The following is an 18,993-nucleotide window of genomic DNA, read 5'->3' as shown; positions in this document are numbered from 1 at the left end:
ACAGTCAGAAGACCTCCCTTTCCCTGACCGGCAATCGAACCCGGGCCGCGGCGGTGAGAGCGCCGAATCCTAACCACTAGACCACCAGGGAGTGATGAAGTAGGTGAACACTCCATGATAGAAAAGGAAGTTCTCTGAATGAAGTGCAATGGAATATGAGGAAAAGGGCTACTAGGAATCAGTTTTACAAGAAAGAAGAGGAAGATTGGTCATGTATAGCAATTTTCAAGTTTACCACACAGCAGTTTTGCCTCCTTGATGTATAGTACTGGCACCAAAAAAAGATGATTTTGAGGAGCTAGATGTTGAGAGTTCCTGGCTCCATTATAAATTGTACTGGTGCGAAAGAAGACATTGATGATTCAGATATCAAACATGGCCTGAATAGTTCTGACAAAATTCTCTTTTCTACAAGAGCACAAGTCTTTTAGTAGCAAAAATTCATTTAGAAAGACATCTCACCCTTTGTTATCAATTTCCATGATCTGTTTTGACCACTCACAGCTTCTCAAGTCTAATTAAAGACGATTTCATATGAGAAATGATGCTTTGAAGTGTAAGATTTTTTTACGTTTGATAAGTCTGTGTTTTTGTCAAAAACAGTCAGAAGACCTCCCTTTCCCTGACCGGCAATCGAACCCGGGCCGCGGCGGTGAGAGCGCCAATTCCTAACCACTAGACCACCAGGGAGTGATGAAGTAGGTGAACACTCCATGATAGAAAAGGAAGTTCTCTGAATGAAGTGCAATGGAATATGAGGAAAAGGGCTACTAGGAATCAGTTTTACAAGAAAGAAGAGGAAGATTGGTCATGTATAGCAATTTTCAAGTTTACCACACAGCAGTTTTGCCTCCTTGATGTATAGTACTGGCACCAAAAAAAGATGATTTTGAGGAGCTAGATGTTGAGAGTTCCTGGCTCCATTATAAATTGTACTGGTGCGAAAGAAGACATTGATGATTCAGATATCAAACATGGCCTGAATAGTTCTGACAAAATTCTCTTTTCTACAAGAGCACAAGTCTTTTAGTAGCAAAAATTCATTTAGAAAGACATCTCACCCTTTGTTATCAATTTCCATGATCTGTTTTGACCACTCACAGCTTCTCAAGTCTAATTAAAGACGATTTCATATGAGAAATGATGCTTTGAAGTGTAAGATTTTTTTACGTTTGATAAGTCTGTGTTTTTGTCAAAAACAGTCAGAAGACCTCGCTTTCCCTGACCGGGAATCGAACCCGGGCCGCGGCGGTGAGAGCGCCGAATCCTAACCACTAGACCACCAGGGAGTGATGAAGTAGGTGAACACTCCATGATAGAAAAGGAAGTTCTCTGAATGAAGTGCAATGGAATATGAGGAAAAGGGCTACTAGGAATCAGTTTTACAAGAAAGGAGAGGAAGATTGGTCATGTATAGCAATTTTCAAGTTTACCACACAGCAGTTTTGCCTCCTTGATGTATAGTACTGGCACCAAAAAAAGATGATTTTGAGGAGCTAGATGTTGAGAGTTCCTGGCTCCATTATAAATTGTACTGGTGCGAAAGAAGACATTGATGATTCAGATATCAAACATGGCCTGAATAGTTCTGACAAAATTCTCTTTTCTACAAGAGCACAAGTCTTTTAGTAGCAAAAATTCATTTAGAAAGACATCTCACCCTTTGTTATCAATTACCATGATCTGTTTTGACCACTCACAGCTTCTCAAGTCTAATTAAAGACGATTTCATATGAGAAATGATGCTTTGAAGTGTAAGATTTTTTTACGTTTGATAAGTCTGTGTTTTTGTCAAAAACAGTCAGAAGACCTCCCTTTCCCTGACCGGCAATCGAACCCGGGCCGCGGCGGTGAGAGCGCCGAATCCTAACCACTAGACCACCAGGGAGTGATGAAGTAGGTGAACACTCCATGATAGAAAAGGAAGTTCTCTGAATGAAGTGCAATGGAATATGAGGAAAAGGGCTACTAGGAATCAGTTTTACAAGAAAGAAGAGGAAGATTGGTCATGTATAGCAATTTTCAAGTTTACCACACAGCAGTTTTGCCTCCTTGATGTATAGTACTGGCACCAAAAAAAGATGATTTTGAGGAGCTAGATGTTGAGAGTTCCTGGCTCCATTATAAATTGTACTGGTGCGAAAGAAGACATTGATGATTCAGATATCAAACATGGCCTGAATAGTTCTGACAAAATTCTCTTTTCTACAAGAGCACAAGTCTTTTAGTAGCAAAAATTCATTTAGAAAGACATCTCACCCTTTGTTATCAATTTCCATGATCTGTTTTGACCACTCACAGCTTCTCAAGTCTACTTAAAGACGATTTCATATGAGAAATGATGCTCTGAAGTGTAAGATTTTTTTACGTTTGATAAATCTGTGTTTTCGTCAAAAACAGTCAGAAGACCTCCCTTTCCCTGACCGGGAATCGAACCCGGGCCGCGGCGGTGAGAGCGCCGAATCCTAACCTCTAGACCACCAGGGAGTGATGAAGTAGGTGAACACTCCATGATAGAAAAGGAAGTTCTCTGAATGAAGTGCAATGGAATATGAGGAAAAGGGCTACTAGGAATCAGTTTTACAAGAAAGGAGAGGAAGATTGATCATGTATAGCAATTTTCAAGTTTACCACACAGCAGTTTTGCCTCCTTGATGTATAGTACTGGCACCAAAAAAAGATGATTTTGAGGAGCTAGATGTTGAGAGTTCCTGGCTCCATTATAAATTGTACTGGTGCGAAAGAAGACATTGATGATTCAGATATCAAACATGGCCTGAATAGTTCTGACAAAATTCTCTTTTCTACAAGAGCACAAGTCTTTTAGTAGCAAAAATTCATTTAGAAAGACATCTCACCCTTTGTTATCAATTTCCATGATCTGTTTTGACCACTCACAGCTTCTCAAGTCTAATTAAAGACGATTTCATATGAGAAATGATGCTTTGAAGTGTAAGATTTTTTTACATTTGATAAGTCTGTGTTTTTGTCAAAAACAGTCAGAAGACCTCCCTTTCCCTGACCGGCAATCAAACCCGGGCCGCGGCGGTGAGAGCGCCGAATCCTAACCACTAGACCACCAGGGAGTGATGAAGTAGGTGAACACTCCATGATAGAAAAGGAAGTTCTCTGAATGAAGTGCAATGGAATATGAGGAAAAGGGCTACTAGGAATCAGTTTTACAAGAAAGAAGAGGAAGATTGGTCATGTATAGCAATTTTCAAGTTTACCACACAGCAGTTTTGCCTCCTTGATGTATAGTACTGGCACCAAAAAAAGATGATTTTGAGGAGCTAGATGTTGAGAGTTCCTGGCTCCATTATAAATTGTACTGGTGCGAAAGAAGACATTGATGATTCAGATATCAAACATGGCCAGAATAGTTCTGACAAAATTCTCTTTTCTACAAGAGCACAAGTCTTTTAGTAGCAAAAATTCATTTAGAAAGACATCTCACCCTTTGTTATCAATTTCCATGATCTGTTTTGACCACTCACAGCTTCTCAAGTCTAATTAAAGACGATTTCATATGAGAAATGATGCTTTGAAGTGTAAGATTTTTTTACGTTTGATAAGTCTGTGTTTTTGTCAAAAACAGTCAGAATACCTCCCTTTCCCTGACCGGGAATCGAACCCAGGCCGCGGCGGTGAGAGTGCCGAATCCTAACCACTAGACCACCATGGAGTGATGAAGTAGGTGAACACTCCATGATAGAAAAGGAAGTTCTCTGAATGAAGTGCAATGGAATATGAGGAAAAGGGCTACTAGGAATCAGTTTTACAAGAAAGGAGAGGAAGATTGGTCATGTATAGCAATTTTCAAGTTTACCACACAGCAGTTTTGCCTCCTTGATGTATAGTACTGGCACCAAAAAAAGATGATTTTGAGGAGCTAGATGTTGAGAGTTCCTGGCTCCATTATAAATTGTACTGGTGCGAAAGAAGACATTGATGATTCAGATATCAAACATGGCCTGAATAGTTCTGACAAAATTCTCTTTTCTACAAGAGCACAAGTCTTTTAGTAGCAAAAATTCATTTAGAAAGACATCTCACCCTTTGTTATCAATTTCCATGATCTGTTTTGACCACTCACAGCTTCTCAAGTCTACTTAAAGACGATTTCATATGAGAAATGATGCTCTGAAGTGTAAGATTTTTTTACGTTTGATAAATCTGTGTTTTCGTCAAAAACAGTCAGAAGACCTCCCTTTCCCTGACCGGGAATCGAACCCGGGCCGCGGCGGTGAGAGCGCCGAATCCTAACCACTAGACCACCAGGGAGTGATGAAGTTGGTGAACACTCCATGATAGAAAAGGAAGTTCTCTGAATGAAGTGCAATGGAATATGAGGAAAAGGGCTACTAGGAATCAGTTTTACAAGAAAGGAGAGGAAGATTGGTCATGTATAGCAATTTTCAAGTTTACCACACAGCAGTTTTGCCTCCTTGATGTATAGTACTGGCACCAAGAAAAGATAATTTTGAGGAGCTAGATGTTGAGAGTTCCTGGCTCCATTATAAATTGTACTGGTGCGAAAGAAGACATTGATGATTCAGATATCAAATATGGCCTGAATAGTTCTGACAAAATTCTCTTTTCTACAAGAGCACAAGTCTTTTAGTAGCAAAAATTCATTTAGAAAGACATCTCACCCTTTGTTATCAATTTCCATGATCTGTTTTGAACACTCACAGCTTCTCAAGTCTACTTAAAGACGATTTCATATGAGAAATGATGCTCTGAAGTGTAAGATTTTTTTACGTTTGATAAATCTGTGTTTTCGTCAAAAACAGTCAGAAGACCTCCCTTTCCCTGACCGGGAATCGAACCCGGGCCGCGGCAGTGAGAGCGCCGAATCTAACCACTAGACCACCAGGGAGTGATGAAGTAGGTGAACACTCCATGATAGAAAAGGAAGTTCTCTGAATGAAGTGCAATGGAATATGAGGAAAAGGGCTACTAGGAATCAGTTTTACAAGAAAGGAGAGGAAGATTGGTCATGTATAGCAATTTTCAAGTTTACCACACAGCAGTTTTGCCTCCTTGATGTATAGTACTGGCACCAAAAAAAGATGATTTTGAGGAGCTAGATGTTGAGAGTTCCTGGCTCCATTATAAATTGTACTGGTGCGAAAGAAGACATTGATGATTCAGATATCAAACATGGCCTGAATAGTTCTGACAAAATTCTCTTTTCTACAAGAGCACAAGTCTTTTAGTAGCAAAAATTCATTTAGAAAGACATCTCACCCTTTGTTATCAATTTCCATGATCTGTTTTGACCACTCACAGCTTCTCAAGTCTACTTAAAGACGATTTCATATGAGAAATGATGCTCTGAAGTGTAAGATTTTTTTACGTTTGATAAATCTGTGTTTTCGTCAAAAACAGTCAGAAGACCTCCCTTTCCCTGACCGGGAATCGAACCCGGGCCGCGGCGGTGAGAGCGCCGAATCCTAACCTCTAGACCACCAGGGAGTGATGAAGTAGGTGAACACTCCATGATAGAAAAGGAAGTTCTCTGAATGAAGTGCAATGGAATATGAGGAAAAGGGCTACTAGGAATCAGTTTTACAAGAAAGGAGAGGAAGATTGATCATGTATAGCAATTTTCAAGTTTACCACACAGCAGTTTTGCCTCCTTGATGTATAGTACTGGCACCAAAAAAAGATGATTTTGAGGAGCTAGATGTTGAGAGTTCCTGGCTCCATTATAAATTGTACTGGTGCGAAAGAAGACATTGATGATTCAGATATCAAACATGGCCTGAATAGTTCTGACAAAATTCTCTTTTCTACAAGAGCACAAGTCTTTTAGTAGCAAAAATTCATTTAGAAAGACATCTCACCCTTTGTTATCAATTTCCATGATCTGTTTTGACCACTCACAGCTTCTCAAGTCTAATTAAAGACGATTTCATATGAGAAATGATGCTTTGAAGTGTAAGATTTTTTTACATTTGATAAGTCTGTGTTTTTGTCAAAAACAGTCAGAAGACCTCCCTTTCCCTGACCGGCAATCAAACCCGGGCCGCGGCGGTGAGAGCGCCGAATCCTAACCACTAGACCACCAGGGAGTGATGAAGTAGGTGAACACTCCATGATAGAAAAGGAAGTTCTCTGAATGAAGTGCAATGGAATATGAGGAAAAGGGCTACTAGGAATCAGTTTTACAAGAAAGAAGAGGAAGATTGGTCATGTATAGCAATTTTCAAGTTTACCACACAGCAGTTTTGCCTCCTTGATGTATAGTACTGGCACCAAAAAAAGATGATTTTGAGGAGCTAGATGTTGAGAGTTCCTGGCTCCATTATAAATTGTACTGGTGCGAAAGAAGACATTGATGATTCAGATATCAAACATGGCCAGAATAGTTCTGACAAAATTCTCTTTTCTACAAGAGCACAAGTCTTTTAGTAGCAAAAATTCATTTAGAAAGACATCTCACCCTTTGTTATCAATTTCCATGATCTGTTTTGACCACTCACAGCTTCTCAAGTCTAATTAAAGACGATTTCATATGAGAAATGATGCTTTGAAGTGTAAGATTTTTTTACGTTTGATAAGTCTGTGTTTTTGTCAAAAACAGTCAGAATACCTCCCTTTCCCTGACCGGGAATCGAACCCAGGCCGCGGCGGTGAGAGTGCCGAATCCTAACCACTAGACCACCATGGAGTGATGAAGTAGGTGAACACTCCATGATAGAAAAGGAAGTTCTCTGAATGAAGTGCAATGGAATATGAGGAAAAGGGCTACTAGGAATCAGTTTTACAAGAAAGGAGAGGAAGATTGGTCATGTATAGCAATTTTCAAGTTTACCACACAGCAGTTTTGCCTCCTTGATGTATAGTACTGGCACCAAAAAAAGATGATTTTGAGGAGCTAGATGTTGAGAGTTCCTGGCTCCATTATAAATTGTACTGGTGCGAAAGAAGACATTGATGATTCAGATATCAAACATGGCCTGAATAGTTCTGACAAAATTCTCTTTTCTACAAGAGCACAAGTCTTTTAGTAGCAAAAATTCATTTAGAAAGACATCTCACCCTTTGTTATCAATTTCCATGATCTGTTTTGACCACTCACAGCTTCTCAAGTCTACTTAAAGACGATTTCATATGAGAAATGATGCTCTGAAGTGTAAGATTTTTTTACGTTTGATAAATCTGTGTTTTCGTCAAAAACAGTCAGAAGACCTCCCTTTCCCTGACCGGGAATCGAACCCGGGCCGCGGCGGTGAGAGCGCCGAATCCTAACCACTAGACCACCAGGGAGTGATGAAGTTGGTGAACACTCCATGATAGAAAAGGAAGTTCTCTGAATGAAGTGCAATGGAATATGAGGAAAAGGGCTACTAGGAATCAGTTTTACAAGAAAGGAGAGGAAGATTGGTCATGTATAGCAATTTTCAAGTTTACCACACAGCAGTTTTGCCTCCTTGATGTATAGTACTGGCACCAAGAAAAGATAATTTTGAGGAGCTAGATGTTGAGAGTTCCTGGCTCCATTATAAATTGTACTGGTGCGAAAGAAGACATTGATGATTCAGATATCAAATATGGCCTGAATAGTTCTGACAAAATTCTCTTTTCTACAAGAGCACAAGTCTTTTAGTAGCAAAAATTCATTTAGAAAGACATCTCACCCTTTGTTATCAATTTCCATGATCTGTTTTGAACACTCACAGCTTCTCAAGTCTACTTAAAGACGATTTCATATGAGAAATGATGCTCTGAAGTGTAAGATTTTTTTACGTTTGATAAATCTGTGTTTTCGTCAAAAACAGTCAGAAGACCTCCCTTTCCCTGACCGGGAATCGAACCCTGGCCGCGGCAGTGAGAGCGCCGAATCTAACCACTAGACCACCAGGGAGTGATGAAGTAGGTGAACACTCCATGATAGAAAAGGAAGTTCTCTGAATGAAGTGCAATGGAATATGAGGAAAAGGGCTACTAGGAATCAGTTTTACAAGAAAGGAGAGGAAGATTGGTCATGTATAGCAATTTTCAAGTTTACCACACAGCAGTTTTGCCTCCTTGATGTATAGTACTGGCACCAAAAAAAGATGATTTTGAGGAGCTAGATGTTGAGAGTTCCTGGCTCCATTATAAATTGTACTGGTGCGAAAGAAGACATTGATGATTCAGATATCAAACATGGCCTGAATAGTTCTGACAAAATTCTCTTTTCTACAAGAGCACAAGTCTTTTAGTAGCAAAAATTCATTTAGTAAGACATCTCACCCTTTGTTATCAATTTCCATGATCTGTTTTGACCACTCACAGCTTCTCAAGTCTAATTAAAGACGATTTCATATGAGAAATGATGCTTTGAAGTGTAAGATTTTTTTACGTTTGATAAGTCTGTGTTTTTGTCAAAAACAGTCAGAAGACCTCCCTTTCCCTGACCAGGAATCGAACCCGGGCCGCGGCGGTGAGAGCGCCGAATCCTAACCACTAGACCACCAGGGAGTGATGAAGTAGGTGAACACTCCATGATAGAAAAGGAAGTTCTCTGAATGAAGTGCAATGGAATATGAGGAAAAGGGCTACTAGGAATCAGTTTTACAAGAAAGGAGAGGAAGATTGGTCATGTATAGCAATTTTCAAGTTTACCACACAGCAGTTTTGCCTCCTTGATGTATAGTACTGGCACCAAAAAAAGATGATTTTGAGGAGCTAGATGTTGAGAGTTCCTGGCTCCATTATAAATTGTACTGGTGCGAAAGAAGACATTGATGATTCAGATATCAAACATGGCCTGAATAGTTCTGACAAAATTCTCTTTTCTACAAGAGCACAAGTCTTTTAGTAGCAAAAATTCATTTAGAAAGACATCTCACCCTTTGTTATCAATTTCCATGATCTGTTTTGACCACTCACAGCTTCTCAAGTCTACTTAAAGACGATTTCATATGAGAAATGATGCTCTGAAGTGTAAGATTTTTTTACGTTTGATAAATCTGTGTTTTTGTCAAAAACAGTCAGAAGACCTCGCTTTCCCTGACCGGGAATCGAACCCGGGCCGCGGCGGTGAGAGCGCCGAATCCTAACCACTAGACCACCAGGGAGTGATGAAGTAGGTGAACACTCCATGATAGAAAAGGAAGTTCTCTGAATGAAGTGCAATGGAATATGAGGAAAAGGGCTACTAGGAATCAGTTTTACAAGAAAGGAGAGGAAGATTGATCATGTATAGCAATTTTCAAGTTTACCACACAGCAGTTTTGCCTCCTTGATGTATAGTACTGGCACCAAAAAAAGATGATTTTGAGGAGCTAGATGTTGAGAGTTCCTGGCTCCATTATAAATTGTACTGGTGCGAAAGAAGACATTGATGATTCAGATATCAAACATGGCCTGAATAGTTCTGACAAAATTCTCTTTTCTACAAGAGCACAAGTCTTTTAGTAGCAAAAATTCATTTAGAAAGACATCTCACCCTTTGTTATCAATTACCATGATCTGTTTTGACCACTCACAGCTTCTCAAGTCTAATTAAAGACGATTTCATATGAGAAATGATGCTTTGAAGTGTAAGATTTTTTTACGTTTGATAAGTCTGTGTTTTTGTCAAAAACAGTCAGAAGACCTCCCTTTCCCTGACCGGCAATCGAACCCGGGCCGCGGCGGTGAGAGCGCCGAATCCTAACCACTAGACCACCAGGGAGTGATGAAGTAGGTGAACACTCCATGATAGAAAAGGAAGTTCTCTGAATGAAGTGCAATGGAATATGAGGAAAAGGGCTACTAGGAATCAGTTTTACAAGAAAGGAGAGGAAGATTGGTCATGTATACCAATTTTCAAGTTTACCACACAGCAGTTTTGCCTCCTTGATGTATAGTACTGGCACCAAAAAAAGATGATTTTGAGGAGCTAGATGTTGAGAGTTCCTGGCTCCATTATAAATTGTACTGGTGCGAAAGAAGACATTGATGATTCAGATATCAAACATGGCCTGAATAGTTCTGACAAAATTCTCTTTTCTACAAGAGCACAAGTCTTTTAGTAGCAAAAATTCATTTAGAAAGACATCTCACCCTTTGTTATCAATTACCATGATCTGTTTTGACCACTCACAGCTTCTCAAGTCTAATTAAAGACGATTTCATATGAGAAATGATGCTTTGAAGTGTAAGATTTTTTTACGTTTGATAAGTCTGTGTTTTTGTCAAAAACAGTCAGAAGACCTCCCTTTCCCTGACCGGCAATCGAACCCGGGCCGCGGCGGTGAGAGCGCCGAATCCTAACCACTAGACCACCAGGGAGTGATGAAGTAGGTGAACACTCCATGATAGAAAAGGAAGTTCTCTGAATGAAGTGCAATGGAATATGAGGAAAAGGGCTACTAGGAATCAGTTTTACAAGAAAGAAGAGGAAGATTGGTCATGTATAGCAATTTTCAAGTTTACCACACAGCAGTTTTGCCTCCTTGATGTATAGTACTGGCACCAAAAAAAGATGATTTTGAGGAGCTAGATGTTGAGAGTTCCTGGCTCCATTATAAATTGTACTGGTGCGAAAGAAGACATTGATGATTCAGATATCAAACATGGCCTGAATAGTTCTGACAAAATTCTCTTTTCTACAAGAGCACAAGTCTTTTAGTAGCAAAAATTCATTTAGAAAGACATCTCACCCTTTGTTATCAATTTCCATGATCTGTTTTGACCACTCACAGCTTCTCAAGTCTACTTAAAGACGATTTCATATGAGAAATGATGCTCTGAAGTGTAAGATTTTTTTACGTTTGATAAATCTGTGTTTTCGTCACAAACAGTCAGAAGACCTCCCTTTCCCTGACCGGGAATCGAACCCGGACCGCGGCGGTGAGAGCGCCGAATCCTAACCTCTAGACCACCAGGGAGTGATGAAGTAGGTGAACACTCCATGATAGAAAAGGAAGTTCTCTGAATGAAGTGCAATGGAATATGAGGGAAAGGGCTACTAGGAATCAGTTTTACAAGAAAGGAGAGGAAGATTGATCATGTATAGCAATTTTCAAGTTTACCACACAGCAGTTTTGCCTCCTTGATGTATAGTACTGGCACCAAAAAAAGATGATTTTGAGGAGCTAGATGTTGAGAGTTCCTGGCTCCATTATAAATTGTACTGGTGCGAAAGAAGACATTGATGATTCAGATATCAAACATGGCCTGAATAGTTCTGACAAAATTCTCTTTTCTACAAGAGCACAAGTCTTTTAGTAGCAAAAATTCATTTAGAAAGACATCTCACCCTTTGTTATCAATTTCCATGATCTGTTTTGACCACTCACAGCTTCTCAAGTCTAATTAAAGACGATTTCATATGAGAAATGATGCTTTGAAGTGTAAGATTTTTTTACGTTTGATAAGTCTGTGTTTTTGTCAAAAACAGTCAGAAGACCTCCCTTTCCCTGACCGGCAATCGAACCCGGGCCGCGGCGGTGAGAGCGCCGAATCCTAACCACTAGACCACCAGGGAGTGATGAAGTAGGTGAACACTCCATGATAGAAAAGGAAGTTCTCTGAATGAAGTGCAATGGAATATGAGGAAAAGGGCTACTAGGAATCAGTTTTACAAGAAAGAAGAGGAAGATTGGTCATGTATAGCAATTTTCAAGTTTACCACACAGCAGTTTTGCCTCCTTGATGTATAGTACTGGCACCAAAAAAAGATGATTTTGAGGAGCTAGATGTTGAGAGTTCCTGGCTCCATTATAAATTGTACTGGTGCGAAAGAAGACATTGATGATTCAGATATCAAACATGGCCTGAATAGTTCTGACAAAATTCTCTTTTCTACAAGAGCACAAGTCTTTTAGTAGCAAAAATTCATTTAGAAAGACATCTCACCCTTTGTTATCAATTTCCATGATCTGTTTTGACCACTCACAGCTTCTCAAGTCTAATTAAAGACGATTTCATATGAGAAATGATGCTTTGAAGTGTAAGATTTTTTTACGTTTGATAAGTCTGTGTTTTTGTCAAAAACAGTCAGAAGACCTCCCTTTCCCTGACCGGCAATCGAACCCGGGCCGCGGCGGTGAGAGCGCCGAATCCTAACCACTAGACCACCAGGGAGTGATGAAGTAGGTGAACACTCCATGATAGAAAAGGAAGTTCTCTGAATGAAGTGCAATGGAATATGAGGAAAAGGGCTACTAGGAATCAGTTTTACAAGAAAGAAGAGGAAGATTGGTCATGTATAGCAATTTTCAAGTTTACCACACAGCAGTTTTGCCTCCTTGATGTATAGTACTGGCACCAAAAAAAGATGATTTTGAGGAGCTAGATGTTGAGAGTTCCTGGCTCCATTATAAATTGTACTGGTGCGAAAGAAGACATTGATGATTCAGATATCAAACATGGCCTGAATAGTTCTGACAAAATTCTCTTTTCTACAAGAGCACAAGTCTTTTAGTAGCAAAAATTCATTTAGAAAGACATCTCACCCTTTGTTATCAATTTCCATGATCTGTTTTGACCACTCACAGCTTCTCAAGTCTAATTAAAGACGATTTCATATGAGAAATGATGCTTTGAAGTGTAAGATTTTTTTACGTTTGATAAGTCTGTGTTTTTGTCAAAAACAGTCAGAAGACCTCGCTTTCCCTGACCGGGAATCGAACCCGGGCCGCGGCGGTGAGAGCGCCGAATCCTAACCACTAGACCACCAGGGAGTGATGAAGTAGGTGAACACTCCATGATAGAAAAGGAAGTTCTCTGAATGAAGTGCAATGGAATATGAGGAAAAGGGCTACTAGGAATCAGTTTTACAAGAAAGGAGAGGAAGATTGGTCATGTATAGCAATTTTCAAGTTTACCACACAGCAGTTTTGCCTCCTTGATGTATAGTACTGGCACCAAAAAAAGATGATTTTGAGGAGCTAGATGTTGAGAGTTCCTGGCTCCATTATAAATTGTACTGGTGCGAAAGAAGACATTGATGATTCAGATATCAAACATGGCCTGAATAGTTCTGACAAAATTCTCTTTTCTACAAGAGCACAAGTCTTTTAGTAGCAAAAATTCATTTAGAAAGACATCTCACCCTTTGTTATCAATTACCATGATCTGTTTTGACCACTCACAGCTTCTCAAGTCTAATTAAAGACGATTTCATATGAGAAATGATGCTTTGAAGTGTAAGATTTTTTTACGTTTGATAAGTCTGTGTTTTTGTCGAAAACAGTCAGAAGACCTCCCTTTCCCTGACCGGCAATCGAACCCGGGCCGCGGCGGTGAGAGCGCCGAATCCTAACCACTAGACCACCAGGGAGTGATGAAGTAGGTGAACACTCCATGATAGAAAAGGAAGTTCTCTGAATGAAGTGCAATGGAATATGAGGAAAAGGGCTACTAGGAATCAGTTTTACAAGAAAGAAGAGGAAGATTGGTCATGTATAGCAATTTTCAAGTTTACCACACAGCAGTTTTGCCTCCTTGATGTATAGTACTGGCACCAAAAAAAGATGATTTTGAGGAGCTAGATGTTGAGAGTTCCTGGCTCCATTATAAATTGTACTGGTGCGAAAGAAGACATTGATGATTCAGATATCAAACATGGCCTGAATAGTTCTGACAAAATTCTCTTTTCTACAAGAGCACAAGTCTTTTAGTAGCAAAAATTCATTTAGAAAGACATCTCACCCTTTGTTATCAATTTCCATGATCTGTTTTGACCACTCACAGCTTCTCAAGTCTACTTAAAGACGATTTCATATGAGAAATGATGCTCTGAAGTGTAAGATTTTTTTACGTTTGATAAATCTGTGTTTTCGTCAAAAACAGTCAGAAGACCTCCCTTTCCCTGACCGGGAATCGAACCCGGGCCGCGGCGGTGAGAGCGCCGAATCCTAACCTCTAGACCACCAGGGAGTGATGAAGTAGGTGAACACTCCATGATAGAAAAGGAAGTTCTCTGAATGAAGTGCAATGGAATATGAGGAAAAGGGCTACTAGGAATCAGTTTTACAAGAAAGGAGAGGAAGATTGATCATGTATAGCAATTTTCAAGTTTACCACACAGCAGTTTTGCCTCCTTGATGTATAGTACTGGCACCAAAAAAAGATGATTTTGAGGAGCTAGATGTTGAGAGTTCCTGGCTCCATTATAAATTGTACTGGTGCGAAAGAAGACATTGATGATTCAGATATCAAACATGGCCTGAATAGTTCTGACAAAATTCTCTTTTCTACAAGAGCACAAGTCTTTTAGTAGCAAAAATTCATTTAGAAAGACATCTCACCCTTTGTTATCAATTTCCATGATCTGTTTTGACCACTCACAGCTTCTCAAGTCTAATTAAAGACGATTTCATATGAGAAATGATGCTTTGAAGTGTAAGATTTTTTTACATTTGATAAGTCTGTGTTTTTGTCAAAAACAGTCAGAAGACCTCCCTTTCCCTGACCGGCAATCAAACCCGGGCCGCGGCGGTGAGAGCGCCGAATCCTAACCACTAGACCACCAGGGAGTGATGAAGTAGGTGAACACTCCATGATAGAAAAGGAAGTTCTCTGAATGAAGTGCAATGGAATATGAGGAAAAGGGCTACTAGGAATCAGTTTTACAAGAAAGAAGAGGAAGATTGGTCATGTATAGCAATTTTCAAGTTTACCACACAGCAGTTTTGCCTCCTTGATGTATAGTACTGGCACCAAAAAAAGATGATTTTGAGGAGCTAGATGTTGAGAGTTCCTGGCTCCATTATAAATTGTACTGGTGCGAAAGAAGACATTGATGATTCAGATATCAAACATGGCCAGAATAGTTCTGACAAAATTCTCTTTTCTACAAGAGCACAAGTCTTTTAGTAGCAAAAATTCATTTAGAAAGACATCTCACCCTTTGTTATCAATTTCCATGATCTGTTTTGACCACTCACAGCTTCTCAAGTCTAATTAAAGACGATTTCATATGAGAAATGATGCTTTGAAGTGTAAGATTTTTTTACGTTTGATAAGTCTGTGTTTTTGTCAAAAACAGTCAGAATACCTCCCTTTCCCTGACCGGGAATCGAACCCAGGCCGCGGCGGTGAGAGTGCCGAATCCTAACCACTAGACCACCATGGAGTGATGAAGTAGGTGAACACTCCATGATAGAAAAGGAAGTTCTCTGAATGAAGTGCAATGGAATATGAGGAAAAGGGCTACTAGGAATCAGTTTTACAAGAAAGGAGAGGAAGATTGGTCATGTATAGCAATTTTCAAGTTTACCACACAGCAGTTTTGCCTCCTTGATGTATAGTACTGGCACCAAAAAAAGATGATTTTGAGGAGCTAGATGTTGAGAGTTCCTGGCTCCATTATAAATTGTACTGGTGCGAAAGAAGACATTGATGATTCAGATATCAAACATGGCCTGAATAGTTCTGACAAAATTCTCTTTTCTACAAGAGCACAAGTCTTTTAGTAGCAAAAATTCATTTAGAAAGACATCTCACCCTTTGTTATCAATTTCCATGATCTGTTTTGACCACTCACAGCTTCTCAAGTCTACTTAAAGACGATTTCATATGAGAAATGATGCTCTGAAGTGTAAGATTTTTTTACGTTTGATAAATCTGTGTTTTCGTCAAAAACAGTCAGAAGACCTCCCTTTCCCTGACCGGGAATCGAACCCGGGCCGCGGCGGTGAGAGCGCCGAATCCTAACCACTAGACCACCAGGGAGTGATGAAGTTGGTGAACACTCCATGATAGAAAAGGAAGTTCTCTGAATGAAGTGCAATGGAATATGAGGAAAAGGGCTACTAGGAATCAGTTTTACAAGAAAGGAGAGGAAGATTGGTCATGTATAGCAATTTTCAAGTTTACCACACAGCAGTTTTGCCTCCTTGATGTATAGTACTGGCACCAAGAAAAGATAATTTTGAGGAGCTAGATGTTGAGAGTTCCTGGCTCCATTATAAATTGTACTGGTGCGAAAGAAGACATTGATGATTCAGATATCAAATATGGCCTGAATAGTTCTGACAAAATTCTCTTTTCTACAAGAGCACAAGTCTTTTAGTAGCAAAAATTCATTTAGAAAGACATCTCACCCTTTGTTATCAATTTCCATGATCTGTTTTGAACACTCACAGCTTCTCAAGTCTACTTAAAGACGATTTCATATGAGAAATGATGCTCTGAAGTGTAAGATTTTTTTACGTTTGATAAATCTGTGTTTTCGTCAAAAACAGTCAGAAGACCTCCCTTTCCCTGACCGGGAATCGAACCCGGGCCGCGGCAGTGAGAGCGCCGAATCTAACCACTAGACCACCAGGGAGTGATGAAGTAGGTGAACACTCCATGATAGAAAAGGAAGTTCTCTGAATGAAGTGCAATGGAATATGAGGAAAAGGGCTACTAGGAATCAGTTTTACAAGAAAGGAGAGGAAGATTGGTCATGTATAGCAATTTTCAAGTTTACCACACAGCAGTTTTGCCTCCTTGATGTATAGTACTGGCACCAAAAAAAGATGATTTTGAGGAGCTAGATGTTGAGAGTTCCTGGCTCCATTATAAATTGTACTGGTGCGAAAGAAGACATTGATGATTCAGATATCAAACATGGCCTGAATAGTTCTGACAAAATTCTCTTTTCTACAAGAGCACAAGTCTTTTAGTAGCAAAAATTCATTTAGTAAGACATCTCACCCTTTGTTATCAATTTCCATGATCTGTTTTGACCACTCACAGCTTCTCAAGTCTAATTAAAGACGATTTCATATGAGAAATGATGCTTTGAAGTGTAAGATTTTTTTACGTTTGATAAGTCTGTGTTTTTGTCAAAAACAGTCAGAAGACCTCCCTTTCCCTGACCAGGAATCGAACCCGGGCCGCGGCGGTGAGAGCGCCGAATCCTAACCACTAGACCACCAGGGAGTGATGAAGTAGGTGAACACTCCATGATAGAAAAGGAAGTTCTCTGAATGAAGTGCAATGGAATATGAGGAAAAGGGCTACTAGGAATCAGTTTTACAAGAAAGGAGAGGAAGATTGGTCATGTATAGCAATTTTCAAGTTTACCACACAGCAGTTTTGCCTCCTTGATGTATAGTACTGGCACCAAAAAAAGATGATTTTGAGGAGCTAGATGTTGAGAGTTCCTGGCTCCATTATAAATTGTACTGGTGCGAAAGAAGACATTGATGATTCAGATATCAAACATGGCCTGAATAGTTCTGACAAAATTCTCTTTTCTACAAGAGCACAAGTCTTTTAGTAGCAAAAATTCATTTAGAAAGACATCTCACCCTTTGTTATCAATTTCCATGATCTGTTTTGACCACTCACAGCTTCTCAAGTCTACTTAAAGACGATTTCATATGAGAAATGATGCTCTGAAGTGTAAGATTTTTTTACGTTTGATAAATCTGTGTTTTTGTCAAAAACAGTCAGAAGACCTCGCTTTCCCTGACCGGGAATCGAACCCGGGCCGCGGCGGTGAGAGCGCCGAATCCTAACCACTAGACCACCAGGGAGTGATGAAGTAGGTGAACACTCCATGATAGAAAAGGAAGTTCTCTGAATGAAGTGCAATGGAATATGAGGAAAAGGGCTACTAGGAATCAGTTTTACAAGAAAGGAGAGGAAGATTGATCATGTATAGCAATTTTCAAGTTTACCACACAGCAGTTTTGCCTCCTTGATGTATAGTACTGGCACCAAAAAAAGATGATTTTGAGGAGCTAGATGTTGAGAGTTCCTGGCTCCATTATAAATTGTACTGGTGCGAAAGAAGACATTGATGATTCAGATATCAAACATGGCCTGAATAGTTCTGACAAAATTCTCTTTTCTACAAGAGCACAAGTCTTTTAGTAGCAAAAATTCATTTAGAAAGACATCTCACCCTTTGTTATCAATTTCCATGATCTGTTTTGACCACTCACAGCTTCTCAAGTCTAATTAAAGACGATTTCATATGAGAAATGATGCTTTGAAGTGTAAGATTTTTTTACGTTTGATAAGTCTGTGTTTTTGTCAAAAACAGTCAGAATACCTCCCTTTTCCTGACCGGGAATCGAACCCGGGCCGCGGCGGTGAGAGCGCCGAATCCTAACCACTAGACCACCAGGGAGTGATGAAGTAGGTGAACACTCCATGATAGAAAAGGAAGTTCTCTGAATGAAGTGCAATGGAATATGAGGAAAAGGGCTACTAGGAATCAGTTTTACAAGAAAGGAGAGGAAGATTGGTCATGTATAGCAATTTTCAAGTTTACCACACAGCAGTTTTGCCTCCTTGATGTATAGTACTGGCACCAAAAAAAGATGATTTTGAGGAGCTAGATGTTGAGAGTTCCTGGCTCCATTATAAATTGTACTGGTGCGAAAGAAGACATTGATGATTCAGATATCAAACATGGCCTGAATAGTTCTGACAAAATTCTCTTTTCTACAAGAGCACAAGTCTTTTAGTAGCAAAAATTCATTTAGAAAGACATCTCACCCTTTGTTATCAATTACCATGATCTGTTTTGACCACTCACAGCTTCTCAAGTCTAATTAAAGACGATTTCATATGAGAAATGATGCTTTGAAGTGTAAGATTTTTTTACGTTTGATAAGTCTGTGTTTTTGTCAAAAACAGTCAGAAGACCTCCCTTTCCCTGACCGGCAATCGAACCCAGGCCGCGGCGGTGAGAGCGCCGAATCCTAACCACTAGACCACCAGGGAGTGATGAAGTAGGTGAACACTCCATGATAGAAAAGGAAGTTCTCTGAATGAAGTGCAATGGAATATGAGGAAAAGGGCTACTAGGAATCAGTTTTACAAGAAAGAAGAGGAAGATTGGTCATGTATAGCAATTTTCAAGTTTACCACACAGCAGTTTTGCCTCCTTGATGTATAGTACTGGCACCAAAAAAAGATGATTTTGAGGAGCTAGATGTTGAGAGTTCCTGGCTCCATTATAAATTGTACTGGTGCGAAAGAAGACATTGATGATTCAGATATCAAACATGGCCTGAATAGTTCTGACAAAATTCTCTTTTCTACAAGAGCACAAGTCTT

At 39.7% G+C, this 18,993-nt stretch overlaps 29 non-coding genes across 29 annotated transcripts; all 29 read right to left on the bottom strand.

The window, feature by feature from the left end:
• Positions 1–19: 19 nt before the first annotated feature.
• Positions 20–91, bottom strand: TRNAE-CUC (transfer RNA glutamic acid (anticodon CUC)). Its single transcript has one exon. It is a non-coding gene; the product is annotated as a tRNA-Glu (tRNA).
• A 527-nt stretch (positions 92–618) lies between these two features.
• On the bottom strand, positions 619–690 carry TRNAE-CUC (transfer RNA glutamic acid (anticodon CUC)). The gene has a single exon. It is a non-coding gene; the product is annotated as a tRNA-Glu (tRNA).
• A 527-nt stretch (positions 691–1,217) lies between these two features.
• TRNAE-CUC (transfer RNA glutamic acid (anticodon CUC)) lies at positions 1,218–1,289 on the bottom strand. Its single transcript has one exon. It is a non-coding gene; the product is annotated as a tRNA-Glu (tRNA).
• A 527-nt stretch (positions 1,290–1,816) lies between these two features.
• On the bottom strand, positions 1,817–1,888 carry TRNAE-CUC (transfer RNA glutamic acid (anticodon CUC)). Its single transcript has one exon. It is a non-coding gene; the product is annotated as a tRNA-Glu (tRNA).
• A 527-nt stretch (positions 1,889–2,415) lies between these two features.
• Positions 2,416–2,487, bottom strand: TRNAE-CUC (transfer RNA glutamic acid (anticodon CUC)). The gene has a single exon. It is a non-coding gene; the product is annotated as a tRNA-Glu (tRNA).
• Positions 2,488–3,014: 527 nt separating this feature from the next.
• TRNAE-CUC (transfer RNA glutamic acid (anticodon CUC)) lies at positions 3,015–3,086 on the bottom strand. Its single transcript has one exon. It is a non-coding gene; the product is annotated as a tRNA-Glu (tRNA).
• Positions 3,087–4,212: 1,126 nt separating this feature from the next.
• TRNAE-CUC (transfer RNA glutamic acid (anticodon CUC)) lies at positions 4,213–4,284 on the bottom strand. Its single transcript has one exon. It is a non-coding gene; the product is annotated as a tRNA-Glu (tRNA).
• Positions 4,285–4,811: 527 nt separating this feature from the next.
• Positions 4,812–4,882, bottom strand: TRNAE-CUC (transfer RNA glutamic acid (anticodon CUC)). The gene has a single exon. It is a non-coding gene; the product is annotated as a tRNA-Glu (tRNA).
• A 527-nt stretch (positions 4,883–5,409) lies between these two features.
• TRNAE-CUC (transfer RNA glutamic acid (anticodon CUC)) lies at positions 5,410–5,481 on the bottom strand. The gene has a single exon. It is a non-coding gene; the product is annotated as a tRNA-Glu (tRNA).
• Positions 5,482–6,008: 527 nt separating this feature from the next.
• On the bottom strand, positions 6,009–6,080 carry TRNAE-CUC (transfer RNA glutamic acid (anticodon CUC)). The gene has a single exon. It is a non-coding gene; the product is annotated as a tRNA-Glu (tRNA).
• A 1,126-nt stretch (positions 6,081–7,206) lies between these two features.
• On the bottom strand, positions 7,207–7,278 carry TRNAE-CUC (transfer RNA glutamic acid (anticodon CUC)). The gene has a single exon. It is a non-coding gene; the product is annotated as a tRNA-Glu (tRNA).
• Positions 7,279–7,805: 527 nt separating this feature from the next.
• Positions 7,806–7,876, bottom strand: TRNAE-CUC (transfer RNA glutamic acid (anticodon CUC)). The gene has a single exon. It is a non-coding gene; the product is annotated as a tRNA-Glu (tRNA).
• A 527-nt stretch (positions 7,877–8,403) lies between these two features.
• Positions 8,404–8,475, bottom strand: TRNAE-CUC (transfer RNA glutamic acid (anticodon CUC)). Its single transcript has one exon. It is a non-coding gene; the product is annotated as a tRNA-Glu (tRNA).
• Positions 8,476–9,002: 527 nt separating this feature from the next.
• On the bottom strand, positions 9,003–9,074 carry TRNAE-CUC (transfer RNA glutamic acid (anticodon CUC)). Its single transcript has one exon. It is a non-coding gene; the product is annotated as a tRNA-Glu (tRNA).
• A 527-nt stretch (positions 9,075–9,601) lies between these two features.
• TRNAE-CUC (transfer RNA glutamic acid (anticodon CUC)) lies at positions 9,602–9,673 on the bottom strand. Its single transcript has one exon. It is a non-coding gene; the product is annotated as a tRNA-Glu (tRNA).
• A 527-nt stretch (positions 9,674–10,200) lies between these two features.
• Positions 10,201–10,272, bottom strand: TRNAE-CUC (transfer RNA glutamic acid (anticodon CUC)). The gene has a single exon. It is a non-coding gene; the product is annotated as a tRNA-Glu (tRNA).
• A 527-nt stretch (positions 10,273–10,799) lies between these two features.
• On the bottom strand, positions 10,800–10,871 carry TRNAE-CUC (transfer RNA glutamic acid (anticodon CUC)). Its single transcript has one exon. It is a non-coding gene; the product is annotated as a tRNA-Glu (tRNA).
• A 527-nt stretch (positions 10,872–11,398) lies between these two features.
• TRNAE-CUC (transfer RNA glutamic acid (anticodon CUC)) lies at positions 11,399–11,470 on the bottom strand. The gene has a single exon. It is a non-coding gene; the product is annotated as a tRNA-Glu (tRNA).
• Positions 11,471–11,997: 527 nt separating this feature from the next.
• On the bottom strand, positions 11,998–12,069 carry TRNAE-CUC (transfer RNA glutamic acid (anticodon CUC)). The gene has a single exon. It is a non-coding gene; the product is annotated as a tRNA-Glu (tRNA).
• Positions 12,070–12,596: 527 nt separating this feature from the next.
• TRNAE-CUC (transfer RNA glutamic acid (anticodon CUC)) lies at positions 12,597–12,668 on the bottom strand. Its single transcript has one exon. It is a non-coding gene; the product is annotated as a tRNA-Glu (tRNA).
• A 527-nt stretch (positions 12,669–13,195) lies between these two features.
• Positions 13,196–13,267, bottom strand: TRNAE-CUC (transfer RNA glutamic acid (anticodon CUC)). Its single transcript has one exon. It is a non-coding gene; the product is annotated as a tRNA-Glu (tRNA).
• Positions 13,268–13,794: 527 nt separating this feature from the next.
• TRNAE-CUC (transfer RNA glutamic acid (anticodon CUC)) lies at positions 13,795–13,866 on the bottom strand. The gene has a single exon. It is a non-coding gene; the product is annotated as a tRNA-Glu (tRNA).
• A 527-nt stretch (positions 13,867–14,393) lies between these two features.
• Positions 14,394–14,465, bottom strand: TRNAE-CUC (transfer RNA glutamic acid (anticodon CUC)). The gene has a single exon. It is a non-coding gene; the product is annotated as a tRNA-Glu (tRNA).
• A 1,126-nt stretch (positions 14,466–15,591) lies between these two features.
• On the bottom strand, positions 15,592–15,663 carry TRNAE-CUC (transfer RNA glutamic acid (anticodon CUC)). The gene has a single exon. It is a non-coding gene; the product is annotated as a tRNA-Glu (tRNA).
• A 527-nt stretch (positions 15,664–16,190) lies between these two features.
• On the bottom strand, positions 16,191–16,261 carry TRNAE-CUC (transfer RNA glutamic acid (anticodon CUC)). The gene has a single exon. It is a non-coding gene; the product is annotated as a tRNA-Glu (tRNA).
• Positions 16,262–16,788: 527 nt separating this feature from the next.
• Positions 16,789–16,860, bottom strand: TRNAE-CUC (transfer RNA glutamic acid (anticodon CUC)). The gene has a single exon. It is a non-coding gene; the product is annotated as a tRNA-Glu (tRNA).
• A 527-nt stretch (positions 16,861–17,387) lies between these two features.
• Positions 17,388–17,459, bottom strand: TRNAE-CUC (transfer RNA glutamic acid (anticodon CUC)). Its single transcript has one exon. It is a non-coding gene; the product is annotated as a tRNA-Glu (tRNA).
• A 527-nt stretch (positions 17,460–17,986) lies between these two features.
• TRNAE-CUC (transfer RNA glutamic acid (anticodon CUC)) lies at positions 17,987–18,058 on the bottom strand. The gene has a single exon. It is a non-coding gene; the product is annotated as a tRNA-Glu (tRNA).
• Positions 18,059–18,585: 527 nt separating this feature from the next.
• On the bottom strand, positions 18,586–18,657 carry TRNAE-CUC (transfer RNA glutamic acid (anticodon CUC)). The gene has a single exon. It is a non-coding gene; the product is annotated as a tRNA-Glu (tRNA).
• Between the last annotated feature and the right edge of the window lie 336 nt (positions 18,658–18,993).

Source organism: Pseudophryne corroboree, chromosome 8 (genome assembly GCF_028390025.1).
Source record: "Pseudophryne corroboree isolate aPseCor3 chromosome 8, aPseCor3.hap2, whole genome shotgun sequence".
NCBI lineage: Eukaryota > Metazoa > Chordata > Amphibia > Anura > Myobatrachidae > Pseudophryne > Pseudophryne corroboree.
The sequence above is the reverse complement of the archived record's forward strand: the minus strand, read 5'-3'. Positions and strand labels throughout refer to the sequence as shown.